Source organism: Lissotriton helveticus, chromosome 9, assembly GCF_964261635.1.
Source record: "Lissotriton helveticus chromosome 9, aLisHel1.1, whole genome shotgun sequence".
Taxonomy (NCBI): Eukaryota; Metazoa; Chordata; class Amphibia; order Caudata; family Salamandridae; genus Lissotriton; species Lissotriton helveticus.
Window position 1 is genome coordinate 539,647,669 of NC_136070.1, and position 15,008 is coordinate 539,662,676.

At 44.7% G+C, this 15,008-nt stretch overlaps 1 protein-coding gene across 4 annotated transcripts in view; it reads left to right on the plus strand.

Moving 5' to 3' along the window:
• The window catches only part of DPF1 (double PHD fingers 1), a 548,769-nt gene that overhangs the window by 364,101 nt on the left and 169,660 nt on the right, over nt 1-15,008 (plus strand). The window lies entirely within an intron of this gene.

The following is a 15,008-nucleotide window of genomic DNA, read 5'->3' on the forward strand; positions in this document are numbered from 1 at the left end:
CTGAGGGCAACATGTACAGGTGTGTCTTGTGAGGAGAACTGCCTTCACTGCAGACCTGAACTCCTCCGGCAGCTTATTTATTTGAGGCCAGATGTACTACCGTTTTTTGCAGTCGCAAACGGGAAATCGCCCGTTTGCGACGGCAAAATAGGTCTACCCTAACTACAAACCCTATTGTGCAAGTTGGTAACATATTGCCGACTCGCAAAATAGAGTTTGCGACTCACTATTAGGAAGGGGCGTGTGTGCCAAGGGCGTCCTTTCCTAATAGCGACTCGTACTTCAATGTAAGATTGTTTTGTGGCTGCAAAACACTCAAAGTTTACCACCCATTTGAAATGGGTGGTAAGCCACTCGCAAACGAGAATGGGTCCCCTGGGGACCCCTTCACCTTTGTGACTGGCATTGTAAATATTTTTTAAGAGCAGGCAGTGGTCCCACGGACCACTGCCTACTCTTAAATAATGAAACAGTAACGTTTAATTTTTCTTTTTTTAATGAGTCCAGTTTTCCTTTGAGGAAAACGGGCTGCATTTAAAAAATATGTATATAACTGCTTTCTTGAAAAAGCAGTCACAGACATGGTGGTCTGCTGACCCCAGCAGGCCACCATCCCTTGGAGTGCAAGCCATTCCCAATGGGGTCGCAAATTGCACCTGCCTCATGAATAGTAATGAGGCAGGCAATTTGCGACCCCATTAGGAATCGCAAACCAGTATCTGAGACATTGTTGTAAATTCCTATTTGCAAGTCGCAAATTGCGAATCGCAAAACAACGCAGTTTACGATTCACAAATTAGAAGGGTTGTACATCTGGCCCTTAGGGTTTATAAAAGGGACGTGTTTGCTAAAGGCAGTCGTGTTCATGCTCTCTTCCTCAAACAGCAACCAGGGTATGAGTAAGGTCTGTCTAAATTCTGAATTCATAAATCTAGACAACACAACATGATGTAAATGTGCCACCTTAAAAATATAAAAGCAATGTCCTTTCCCTCTCAACATCAAAACCTATTTTACATTGTTGTGTAAAGGCTGAAGAGCTGAGGGCTGCTTTTAAAAACAAGCATTTTCCAAGATAGTAGATCTGGCTTTGGCACGTTTGCACGTTGGTGTGATGCTAACATTTGTTTACTTTTTTTTCCCAACAGATGTCACAAAAATAAAACTTAAAAAAAATGCTGCAGCCAAAGATGTCAGCCATATTACTTGCAATAAAAAAATGTAATTTAGGAAACATTAATCATCACATAAAATGTCAAAAGGCAGTGCAGGTGCTTACTAGCTCACCGGTGTTGTTGGACCTGGTGTAGAAACTCTTTTTATTTTTAATGCACATCAGGAAAATATTATTCTCGTGGACACAAAGAAAAGGTGTTATTCTATTGAGACACTGCCACACAAAGACTTAGTTTAAACACAGAAAGTTGCCTAAAACATAGCAAAAAAGATTTAGAATAGAAAAGGAAAAAAACATTGGCAAACTATAGTATTGGACCACCAGGTCTGTCACTAATCAATCAAATCAAATATAACTTTATTTGATTGTTAAAAAGCAATCATAAAAGTATACATAAAAACATTTCGTTAAAATACATTTCAATTCATTTTACAATCTCTCAGTGTTATACATAAAAATTCATTAATGGCAAGGTTTCCGTTTGGTAACATCCTAATCTCATTAAAGTTCATTATGTGATCATACTCTTTCTACTGCGCATCACTTTTTTCAGAAACAATGTAATTGTTGCAACACATAGATGATTATCCAAGTATTGCATGCTTAACATAGCCAGACGGCACTGCCGAAAGCCCATCTCTCTCAATAGCGGCAATAAAAGGCTATGCCTAATCTGGTTATAGAATTTACAAAATAAAATAACCATGCATAGTGCTTTGGGGGGAAGCATCATCACAGGGGCAGGGCGGTAAATCTTGCATCTAATTATTTACTGTTGGAAAACTAACCAATCTATGAAAAATTCCAAATCTAAAACGGGATAATAGGAATCTATCATAGTTATCTGGGACATAAATCAAATAGGGTTGAATATTAAAAGTTGTTAATAACATTTGATGTTGCAGGACAGTAGGTTTTAAAACCTCAGATGTAAGTCTTAAGGAATACAAAAATGCCAGGCCCTCCTTTTTCAGGTCCTTACGTGACATGGCTGAGATAGTAAGGGGATTTAGAAAATAGTCTAACTTCCCAATATCCGTTAAAAATTTACATACATAGCTCAGCCAAGGTATCCTCATTGCTCCTTCTAGTTACAGAATATCTGTCAAAATATCTCTATTCAGCTTTGTCTCTTCTTCAGTCCACAGCCTGTGCCATAATAGCACAGGTTCAAGCTTGATGAGATCAGATATATAGGCAAGACCCAATTCTGCATGGCAGTTATAATTAGGAGTGCTCTTAGGAACTGCAAGGATAAACTTTAAAAAGGAGTACTCAACTACCTGGATGGGCATAGGGTCTGCAAACCCCCATACCCCACTACCGTAAATTGCACCAGATACACATTTGGCTTTGTAGATTTTAATTAACTCCACAGGTGGTCTGGTGCCTAATTTTTTAGAGAAAGTCTTGAGGGCAGCCGTTGAGCGACCCATAGCAAGTTTTTTCGCTGCCACTGCCTGTCCCCATGACTCACTGTGATTAAACAGTATGCCTAGGTAGGAAAATTGCTTAGTGGATTAAAGTTTCTGTCCTGCTATAAAAATGGCCCTTTTAGTTTTTAGGTGCCTGCCGCAGTGCATGGTGAACGTTTTTGATGTATTTACTCTTAGGCCCAACTCACTCATAAAGAGGGCAAAACTATCCACCACGCGCTGAAGTCCCACTTGAGTACGAGACATTAGCACAGCATCGTCAGTGTACAAAAGCGCCGGGATTGGACGGCCGGCTACATATGGGGGATCTAGACTATTATTACACAGGGCTTTCTCCAAACCATTTATGTACACGTTAAAAAGGAATGGGGCCAGGACACAGCCCTGCCTGACACCACTCCTGATTGGGATTTTGCCCGTGCGTTCCCCCTTCAGGCCATAACGGACGCGGGCTGAAGCGTCACTGTAAAAACGTTTAAGATAATAAATAATATTTTCTTCAACCCCAAGTTGTCCCAACAATAGCCATAGCTTGGAATGCACCACACGGTCGAATGCGGCCGAGAGGTCGACAAAGGCCAGGAACAAGTTCCCTTTCTTGGCTCTTGTGTACTTCCCGACTAGCATTAAAAGATTTAGGCCCTATTCCACTGTTCCTAAGCCAGAACGAAAACCATATTGAAAATCAGATAAAATAGAATTGTCCTCGGCCCAGACCAAGAGCCGGTCCAAGATTATTCGGCCCACTATTTTAGTGAATGAATCTAAAAGGGAGATGGGTCTATAACAACCCGGGTCATGTCTATCCCCCTTTTTATAGATGGGCACTATTGTAGACTCCACCCAAGTGGGCAAAAATCTGAAACACAGCTAGCATTAAGTACCTGGACCAGAAGGGGGCCCCACAGGGAAAAGGTAGCTTTAAAAATATCTATAGGGACACCGTCCGAACCAGGGGCCTTCCCACACTGACTTACATGCAAGGCTTTTTCGACCTCTTCTAGGGTGAACATTAAATTTCTTGAGGTGGAATGGGCAATAGAGACAGTGGGAGGACTCGTCAATCCCTCACCCTCATAAACTTTAGAAAAATGGCCAATCCAATCCAATTCAGGAATTGCAATCTCTAGTCTGGGACCAACCTCTTCTCTAAGAAAGGGAGTTCTGATAATCTTCCAGAAGCCCGCACTATCGTTCCTACCTGAAGCTAGATGCAGGGCTTCCCAAGCTTCTACTTTCAGCTTGTACTTTCTGTTTTTTATAGCGATTTTATACTCTTTCCTCAGTCTACTAATTTCTTCAGCACACCTAGGTTTCTTATGCAATTCCTTCTTCAGAAGTGCATAAGCTCTAGTGCAACTAGAGTCAAACCATCCTCCTTTTTGTTTGGCATTTTTACACTGTCTCGTAAGGGAGGTCTTAATTTCATTAGAAATAGTGAGAAAAGCTGCAAGGAGCCTTTCGGGTGTCGAATCTTCCCTAAAACAAATCGCTAGCTCAGATGTGCATTTACCAATTATTGTGTTAAGTATTTCAGTTTGATCCACCATAGCCCATCTTAACGAATAACCATTTGTGCTACCGATAGATAGATTTTCATCCACACTGTCCCTTTCTATTTTGCGTGTTAAGGTAGACTTCTTTGGGATCAGAATGGTTACACAGAGCGGAAAGTGGTCACTTAACGCAATACCTGAGACCTTAAAAGAGTAAACTCTATTTGCGTGCTTATTTGTTACAAGAGCATAATCAATAATAGAAGCACAACCCCTCCCATTAAATGTTGGGGATAGGGAAGATGATATCATACTAACTTTGTTTGCAAATCCCAAATCAAATTTACCAAGCAATTCATTAAATTGTTCACCCAAGACGGAATGATTGAAGTGTGACTGGCACATGCCATCTTCCCGTGTCATTCCACACCTGTTATCATCCATCATGTTACACAAAATACAATTAAAATCTCCTAAAAAGAGTATCATCAAATCATGTCTAAAAACCTTATCCTGTAAAGACAGTGATTTGCCCAATTTTTTGAAGACATTAGATACATCTGCAAGGGGAATATTATTATATAGATTGAGCAGGGAAATTGGAATATCAGAAGCCAAAACAAGTATCAAAAGTTGGAAATAAATATCTTTAACAGGCTCTGTGACCCTTATTATATTCAACTTATTGGACAAATAAATGCTCAATCCCCCCTTCGCTCTTCCATGTATTACCTGCACAGCTGGGGTATGGAAGGTCTTGAAACCATCAAGATGGACCTGATCCCTACTCCATGTTTCTTGGAGGCAAATTAAGTCTCGAGTAAGGATAAAGTCCTGCCAGAATGGATTACCAATTTTAGATTTAATGCCTGCAATGTTCCAAGAGGAAACACTGCATAATGGGGGGACTAGTGGGGGAGAAACAGGAGCGACAGCAACAGGACTATGATCTACAGATAAGGTCACAGTCCTATGCTCGCTCCCTATCTCTAACTCCGTTTCCCAAACCTCCAGGCCTCCTATGGAGCCCTCAACCCCTATCGTGTTAGGAACTTTCCCCCTACCTACCTTTAGATTTTCCCCATGGCTAACAGCAGACGTAAGGTCAGCTGCTATGCCTGGGGGATTTTGTAGGGTGTCTAACTGTAGTCAATCATTATTATCTAGTCCGCTAAGGATGTCAAAGGGATTAAATGTTGGAATAACATATCTTTCTCCCATTTGGCCCCCCTGATGTAATAGTGGACGAGGGGGACCTAAACACCTAACCGGCCGCGGGGGCAATAGAAAAAACCGAGGGGGAGGATGTCAGGATCAACAGACCCAGTACAACCCCTCTCGATTGTATTACGAACAAGCGTAGGTGACCGGAATGTTAAAATTACACAGTCCCCGCTCAGTGATTTATTTGACATACCCACCCAGCTCACTCTTCTGGCCATTTTAAATTCAGAAAACAAAGAGTTACTGGGTCCAAGCTTAGTAGATAAAAAATGGAGGGATTTGTTCCTCAAAGTTGACCAATGTTCGAAGACATTGGAGGGGAGGGGAGGAACATTAGCCAGCACCACTGTATATGGTAGTGCTTCATGAGGTAGATTTAAAATAGGTAAGGTTGAAGTTACATTAGCCTCTCTATTATCCTCTACTCTTCTTATTTGTCTTACATTCTCGTTAGTATTTATTTGGACAGGACCAGATGGACCAGGTGCATTAGGTCCGATATTACCCCTTGACTCTGTGCGCTCCAGTCGTCCGTTAGCTTCACTATTTTTGGACTGAGTTTGAGTTACTGGAACCCTTGATGTATTGTTAAGCATTCCATTTAAGTCCTTAATAATTGGTTGAGGTAATATGGGGATTAATTTGTCCTGAATAGACTTTTGATTACTAACAAGCTTTTCCTCCATATTAGTTACCCTGGTTTCTATATTCGTAACTTTTAAACGGATAGGTTCTAGAAGAGTTGTCAAAAGTGTCTCCATTCTTCCCCAAAAGCACTCCTCAGCTACTTGATTGCCTATGCTACTTGAAGGAGAAATACTCTCTGTCTGACTGTTACTATTTTTTCCTTTTATTCCAGTTGGTTTTACAGGAATTTTTCGCTGTTTATGGCCGACATTCCCTTTAGCATTTTTTGCGAGTGACCCTTCCTTATTAATATGTTTTAACTTACGTCTTGCCTTCTGCCCTCTAGTCGTTACATGCGGGCTATCGTTATTAACACTTGACATTGAGACAGAAATCGGACTAGAAGGTGTGTCAAACCCCAACTTTTCAGTAAGGTCCTCCATCAAAAGTGGAGGCTCAGAGGTCCTCGGGGAAATTGTCGGTGTCAAAGATAGCCTAGTTAAAGAGGGAAAGGGTTCAAATGGCATATTACCCGTGGCAGACACAATATCATGCGTTAGTAAGATAGGTTGAGCCCCCGGCAAGCCCACAAAAGAAGGTGCTAATATCGAGTCCTGGGAATTTATAGTGAACATCGATATGTTAGTAGTAAGCAAAGGGTGAAGCGTACCAGCTGGAAGGGAGAGGCGCCTTTCAGTGCTTTCAATGGCAGACGCGACTACCCCTATAGTTTTTTGCAGCATTCGATCAATTGCTGTCAGACTAGGGAGAGGAGTATTTAACACTGCCCTTTGCTTTGTAACAGGGGCAGACTGTGTGGGAATATTCTTACCCATAATTTGGCACTGAGATTTACAGGAAAATCCTAGATTAATATGAGAAACAATACGATAGTACTAAGATTCACAGAAATAATTCATGCACTAAGGTACAGAAAAATGGGCTCTTATTTAAAAGTAAAATTCAATTTTAATAAAGTATTGCTAGTTATACCTGATAAAAAGGTGACTGTTTAACACTAAGAAAACATTAACACATTAGCTCGTTAAGTACTGGGACCATCAACCAAGGGGGGGGGTGGCCCAGCCCAGCCTCTCCCGGCCACAGACGGCCCGGCCTTTGCCCGGGCTCAGCCCGGCGCGGCCCGCGCGCGGACCCGCGATGCGGGAGCTCTGCTCAGTTTTAAGCGCCTCCGGGCGCGGGATGGTCGATGGCGGCTTCCTGCCGCTTGGGCTCCTGGGCAATGTAGTCCCCCCCCTCTCTGAGGCCGTGCAGGTGTGGCAAAGAGCTACGGCGGCGGGGGGGGAGACACGAGACCCGAGCCAATCCAATCCAATCAGAAATTTGTATAGCGCACTACTCACCCAGAGGGTCTCAAGGCGCTTAGGGGAGAGGAGTTTGCTACTGATCGAACAACCAGGTCTTGAGTTGCTTCCTGAAGGAGAGGTGGTTCTGGGTACGACGGAGGTGGGAGGGGAGGGAATTCCAGGTCTTAGCCGCCAGGTAGGAGAAGGATCTACCTCCCATGGTGGATCTTCGAATGCGTGGAATCGCGGCGAGGGCTTGGTTGGACGGACGCAGTTGGCGGGTGGGGGTGTAGAAGGTCAGGCGGTTGTTAAGGTATCTGGGTCCTAGGTCGTGGAGGGCCTTGTGTGCGTGAGTGAGGAGACGGAATGTGATCCTCTTACTGACGGGGAGCCAGTGCAGGTCTCTCAGGTGTCCGGATATGTGGTTGTGTCGAGGTATGTCCAGGATGAGTCGTGCGGAGGCGTTCTGAATGCGTTGAAGTCTTTCCTGCAGTTTGGCTGTGGTTCCGGTGTAGAGGGTGTTTCCGTAGTCCAGGCGGCTGGTGACAAGTGCTTGGGTGACCGTCTTCCTTGTTTCGATGGGGATCCATCGGAAGATCTTTCGGAGCATGCGTAGGATGTTAAAACATGATGATGAGACGGCGTTGACTTGTCTGGTCATCGAGAGGGAGGAGTCTAGGATGAAGCCCAGGTTTCGTGCATGGTCCGTTGGTTTGGGTGCGCTGCCTAGGGCCGGGGGCCACCAGGAGTCGTCCCAGGCAGAGGGGGATGATCCCAGGATGAGGACTTCCGTCTTGTCTGAGTTCAGTTTTAGGCGGCTGTACTTCATCCACTCGGCTACTTCTTTCATCCCTTCGTGTAGGTTGGTTCTGGCGGTGGTTGGGTCTTTGGTGAGGGAGAGGATCAGCTGGGTGTCGTCGGCGTAGGAGATGATGTTGAGGTTGTGTTGGCGTGCGATGGATGCGAGGGGGCTCATGTAGACGTTGAAGAGGGTGGGGATGAGCGATGAACCTTGTGGTACGCCGCAGATGACTTCGGTGGCCTCTGATCTGAACGGGGGGAGGCGGACTCTCTGGGTTCTTCCGGCGAGGAACGAGATGATCCAGTCCAGTGCCTTATCTTGTATCCCGATGTTGCTGAGGCGTTGAATTAGGGTTTGGTGACAGACCGTGTCGAACGCTGCGGAGAGGTCCAGGAGGATGAGGGCCACTGTTTCCCCATTGTCGAGTAGGGTTCGGATGTCATCTGTGGCTGCGATGAGGGTGGTCTCGGTGCTGTGGTTGGCTCGGAAACCGGACTGTGAGGGGTCGAGGGAACCGTTGGACTCGAGGAAGGCGGCGAGCTGACTGTTGACGGTCTTCTCTATGGCTTTGGCGGGGAAAGGGAGGAGCGAGATGGGGCGGTAGTTCTTAAGTTCGGTGGGGTCTGCTGAAGGTTTCTTCAGGAGGGCGCTGAGCTCGGCATGCTTCCAGCTTTCCGGGAAGGTGGCGGTGTTGAAGGAGCAGTTGATGATGTCCCGGAGTTGGCCTTGTTGAAGATGTGGTGGGGGCATGGGTCGGTTGGCGATCCGGAGTGGATGGTGTTCATTGTGCGGATGGTGTCTTCGGTGCTGATCGGGATCCAGGGGCGGAGGGTGGTGGTGGGGGGGTTCGATTCTGTGGGTGGGGGAGTGGTCTGGTCGCCGAAGCTGTTGTGTATGTCTGCGATCTTGCTGTGGAAAAACGAGGCGAGAGAGTCGCAGAGGTCTTGTGAGGGAATGATGTCATTGTTGCCGGCGCTGGGGTTGGTGAGCTCTTTGAGCCAGGAGCTGTTATGGCGGAGGAAGGAGCAGCGCGGGATCAAGGAGGGCGGTGGCAGGTAGATTCAATGTGCCCCCAAAGTCAAAGTCAGCAGAGCACCCGCTCCACCGGGGCTCTGCTCAGTTTTAAGCGCCTCCTGGCGCGGGATGGTCGGTGGCGGCTTCCTGCCGCCTGGGCTCCTGGGCAATGTAGTCCCCCCCTCTCTGCAGCCGTGCAGGTGTGGCAAAGAGCTACGGCGGCGGGGGGAGACGCGAGACCCGAGCCAGGAGCTGTTATGGCGGAGGAAGGAGCAGCGCGGGATCAAGGAGGGCGGTGGCAGGTAGATTCAATGTGCCGTCAAAGTCAGCAGAGCACATCTGTCACTAAATTTCACTTCTTTTAGGTGAGTGAGCTCATGCGAGCACTTATTTTTGGGTAGATGAACACATGTGATCGGGTGTAATGCTGTCACTCACTGTGGGCTGACACATTGCCCCTTGTTGAGTGCTGTGGTTGGTGGAAGCCTAATGTGAATGACAGTTGAACAAACCACTGGATTAAGAGGGTTGATCTAAAGCACCGCTTTGTGTGTATTTTTCTATGTATTTTTACTTACAAGAGGCTGCCAAAGGCTGCTAAAGTGAGTATTAATTAAAATTATCATTTCGTTGAAATGAAAGTATAACAGTGCAGGTACTCAGCATCCCAGAATACCTGTCTGCAATAGTGCCCTGCACTATCCCATCAAAAGTATTGCACTACTGATGAAAAGTGCTGATACTCTTCCTTTCAAATTAAATAAGTGCGGTACTTTGGTACCTGAGACTGCCAGCCCATTTAAAGTTCCCGAAGAATCTAAAGAAACTTTTCAGGCAAGGTGAGTAAATTTAAAGGGTGTATAGATTGGTGAATGACCTTAGTAGGTTGGAGACAGTCCAGAAATGTGGTACCATACTAGTGCAGTGCGATGAAGTTCATAATTATGTTTGTAATTTTTGGCCATGTTCCTGCAAACATCATGTTTTAATTATTTGATTCTGTATTACACTGACTGGCTGCAGCATGTTAAAATTTTAATTAACTGAACAATAAACGATTGATTGGTCAGGGGCTCGGTGAGCCCAACAAGGAGGGATTATTTATCAACTGACCAATGGATCACGGCATGGATCGTGACACAGGGTGGTTCTTTGACACAACAACTTGGTGCTCCTAATGCAAAACACATCATAACACATTACAAAGAAACCACATTAAACTGCACCTCTAGGAGTGCACTAAGTAACTTTGTGGGGATATACGCCCAGGCTGAGATCCGTAAAAGGATGCCACATCTACATATTAATATAAATTTAAACACAAAGAGCCAGATTCTCGAAGGAAAATTTGCAGATGTAGATTTCCTGATGTGTAAATCTACTGCTGCATCTAGGTACTATTGACCATTACCAAGTGTAAATTTACACCTAAGCATAGACTTACATGTCTGTATTACCTGGCGGTGACAGCAACAACAGGATTTACGAGTGTAAAGTTACTACAAGTAACTTCTCATGTGTATGTGGTGATGTCTGCAGAGCTCTCCGTTTGGAAATGTATAAGGAAAAAAATTAAACTTTATTATTCTTAAACAATAATTAAACATAATTTAATATAAATATTCAATTAATTAAAAATGTTTCTTAAAAATCTAAAACTATTAAATATAATGTAACAGTACATTAACTCATTACTAATACATGAATATTAAATAATTCATCAATTAAAACATATTTTGTTTATGAATAATACGTCTGAACAAACCATTTACAAATGTCCTACCTGCAGCATTTCTCGTTTTTATTTAATATATATCAAATTATACTAAAATATGTATGTACAATTAATTCATTAAGTTTACAATTTAACAGAAGCCTAAACGTTTATCGCAATTTTATTTGTAAATTAGTTATATTACGATTTTTTTTAAAATAATGAATTAATTGTTTAATAATTATATACGAATTAAAATATATATATATATATATATTTTTTTAAAGTCAAATAATTTTATTTATTAAAAAACAATTATGGGGTGTTAAGGCCCTGCCTTCATTCTTTTCTATGGGTGTTATGCAGTACCTGTGAGTGGAATGTGTTGTGTTTTACTTGCCACAGAGCTGGACTGGGGTCCATTTACTACTGCTTTGTTACCTTTGGCCTGTAGATACTTTGATAGAATACTTTTTGAACAGCAATGGGCTTACTCTATTGTGGGTGGGTGTTTGTAGTAGCCTGTCCTTTCTGCTTTTAATTGAAATATAGAAGTGCAGGCACTCACTAATTAAAGCACCTGCTTCCTCCGGAAAAGTGCTGGTGCTCTTCCATTACGTGTATTGCAGCAGTGCTGAGAAGTGCAGGCACTCTACCTTTCAATTTAAACAAATGCAGGTCCTCAGTACCGGACAGCACCTGCCTATTTAAAGAACTGATTGTCCCTCTCTAAACCTTTCCTTACATTTTACTAAACTGCTCGCATTTTATAGTAAGTAGTATACATTTTCCGGCGACTCCCCCTTTTCTCTCCCACATTTACAATTGAAACAAAGCCTTACAAATGTAAACAAATCTCTGCCACCTAGGTGAAGATCTTTGCACAGAAAAGATAGAAGAGGCATCGGCCTCTAGTCACAAGTTAGTGAAAAGCCTGTTCTAGTGTGTTAGGTACTACAAAATGCAATTTGTGAATAGTCCCTGCAGTTTTTCATCTCTAGGCACAGTACTACAGACTTGTTCGAGAGAATATTGTTAGAGAACAATATCCTTAGACAGAAATATTGTGTTGTAGGCATGTTTCTGTCAGACAGTGTTTTTGGTTAGGATACTCTGCTAGCACACCCTCTACCGTTGGGTTTTATGACCTGGGTGTTGTGTGCTAACATGACATTTAGGTTTGATATTGTAGAGACATTTATTGAATTAATTCAGCCGGCGGAATGTTTCTTTGGTGGTGGAGAAAGACAGCGGGTCGGAGTTATGCTGTGGATTGGAGAATATGGTGGAAACCAATGGTCACTGCTTTATTTTCTTTAGGGTTGTTTCTGGCCATTCACTTTTCCCCAATGGAAAATCTTTGTAAGTTAGCTGGTGTCTGAGGTCTCAGGCTTTGTGGTAGATTTCTATGTCTCTTTGCCATTGGCTGTGAGTGGAAAGATTGTTCAACAGTTTGTGCGGTCAGCCCATGGAACATGGAAAGGTTAAGTAGTAAAGTGAAATACAATAGTTAAAGGGAACTATTCAAGTCTGACCTGTTGCTCTTTCTTACTGAGGAAGGATGTTGACTGGGGAGTGGGAGGATGGGGTGCTGGCAGACTAATTTAGCTTTTCTAGTTGAACAGTCTAAGTAGAGGACATTTATTTTTCAGCATGAGTGAGAATTGGGCTTGGGTGATTTTTTCTTTTTAAGAGTGCACTCTTCTGTAAATTGTGACTATTGGGTTTCAGATGTTTTGCATACTTTTTAGGTCGAGCCTGTCCCATTCCGCAGGAATGGATAGGATCGAATTCATGTCGGCAAAATCCTCTTCAAACTAAGGGGTTTCAGCCCGGCGTTTTCTTGCAGTTCACGTGAACATGCACGAGCATTCACGGCCAGGGCTTCTCCTCCCCTAGCAGCACTCCTCCCACACCAGCAACTCCCCCCTCCCACACCAGCACCTCCCCTCTCTCTCCCCGCAAACACAGCCTTGCCGTAGCAGCACTCCTCCCACACCAGCACCTCCCCCCTCCCACACCAGCACCTCCCCTCTCTCTCCCCGCAAACACAGCCTTCCTTTCATTTCTCCTCCCCCTCCCCAGCCAGCTTCCCCCAGGCCGTGTTCCCTCAGATATGCTATTGCATATCGTTTGCTACCTCTTGTATTTTGTTGCTCTTGATACTTGCACAACTGTCACTATTGTCTCATGTAACGTAACGTTTGCTTTTGTAACATGCTCACTTGTAATTTTGGCTTCATGTATCTAAAAACGCCTCCCTCGCGCTCCTTTCTCCCTCTCTCCCGCTGCCTAGTCCTCCCACCCCCTCCCTCTCCAGCGCGCGCTCCACTCGCATTTGCCTGCTGCTCCCCCGCCCACCCCCCCACTCCCCCAACCAGCAATGCCGAGGAGCTTGTTTCCTCTAAGAACATATCGTTTGCTACCTCCAGGCCGTGTTCCCTCAGATATGCTATTGCATATCGTTTGCTACCTCTTGTATTTTGTTGCTCTTGATACTTGCACAACTGTCACTATTGTCTCATGTAACGTAACGTTTGCTTTTGTAACATGCTCACTTGTAATTTTGGCTTCATGTATCTAAAAACGCCTCCCTCGCGCTCCTTTCTCCCTCTCTCCCGCTGCCTAGTCCTCCCACCCCCTCCCTCTCCAGCGCGCGCTCCACTCACATCTGCCTGCTGCTCCCCCGCCCACCCCCCCCACTCCCCAACCAGCAATTCACACACAGCAACGCCACTCACACACGCAACGCAACTCATCCACGCAACCCCACTCATCGACGCAACCCCACTCATCGACGCAACGCCACTCACACACGCAACGCCACTCACACACGCAACGCCACTCACACACGCAACGCCACTCACACACGCAATGCCACTCACACACGCAACGCCACTCACACACGCAACGCCACTCACACACGCAACGCCACTCACACACGCAACGCCACTCATCATATTGTGCTGCAAAACTAAATACTTATAAGGTCCCACAAGCGAGACCTATTGGCAATGCCAATGCTTGTTTTTCTTTCTCATTCATTTAATTTGTGTATAGGGAAGAATAGTTTGAGAAGAAATTGTCTTGAAGACAACTGCCCAATACATTGAGTAGGTATCTTGTATGACTTACGGGATATGCATATCTGTCACAAGTTGTGATATTACTTGTGGAAAGAATTTAAAATTTTTGACCATCGTTAATGAGGGTGCCATACTACACTGTGAGTAGGCCACTGGGAAGTCTGATAACAAATCCACACCAGTGCTCAAAATGAGGATAATTTTCTTTGTTAGGTTGCAGAGACCCCATCCACATCAAGATCTCGGAGCAACTGACACAGAATCCGATGCTGGTCAGACTTGCCGTCTGACCCCCGCAATCCTATTCCGACTACCATATGGGTGATGTTCTTCTCTGACGCCATCTCGGTGTTGGAGAAAGGCTGTCCGAGTCGGTGGTCTTTCAGTGGTCGGTCGGAATACAGGCGGCATGCATCGTAATCCGGCAGTCAGGACCGACTGCTGCCAACGAGACTGCAGTGGTCAGACCGTCTCTGGCAAGACTGTGGAAGCCGGTGAAACCGGCATCATAATCAGGCCCATAACAATAGAACACCACATCACCTCCCTCACCCAATATTACATCAACAAATAAATGAAAAACTTCTTAACACATAACTAACCAAATTACTATATACTTGTAATAAATGATAAAAATAAAATGCAGTATACATATCAAGGCACATCCCATCCTTGTCGCCAAATGTGAAGTCCGATAAATCCACATGAGTGTTCAAAATGAGGATAATAATCTGTATTAGGTTTATTACGAGACACAAAACTTATTCCCTGGTTCCAGAGTTGGCAGCTCTGGCTGTTACGCCACATCCTCTGGAGAACCCGGTTCGCGTCTCTACGTTGACTCAACATCCTGTGATTCTGGGCAAATCAATTAGGCCCTGATTACCATAGCTCAGCGGTTCCTACATTCCAATTCTAATGCGACTGCAGATAGTGCCGTCAAAAACTTACATTTTCAATGGGAACTTGTGCGGCGGGCTGAAAACGCCTGCAGCACCATTTCCCATTGAAAAATTTAATTTTGCAAACATCCCTGCACCGGGTCCCTGCCACACAGGGCAGGGATGTAGAGGGGGCACCATAGATGCTCTCCAGGGCAGTATGCGGTGGCCACAGAGGCCCCCA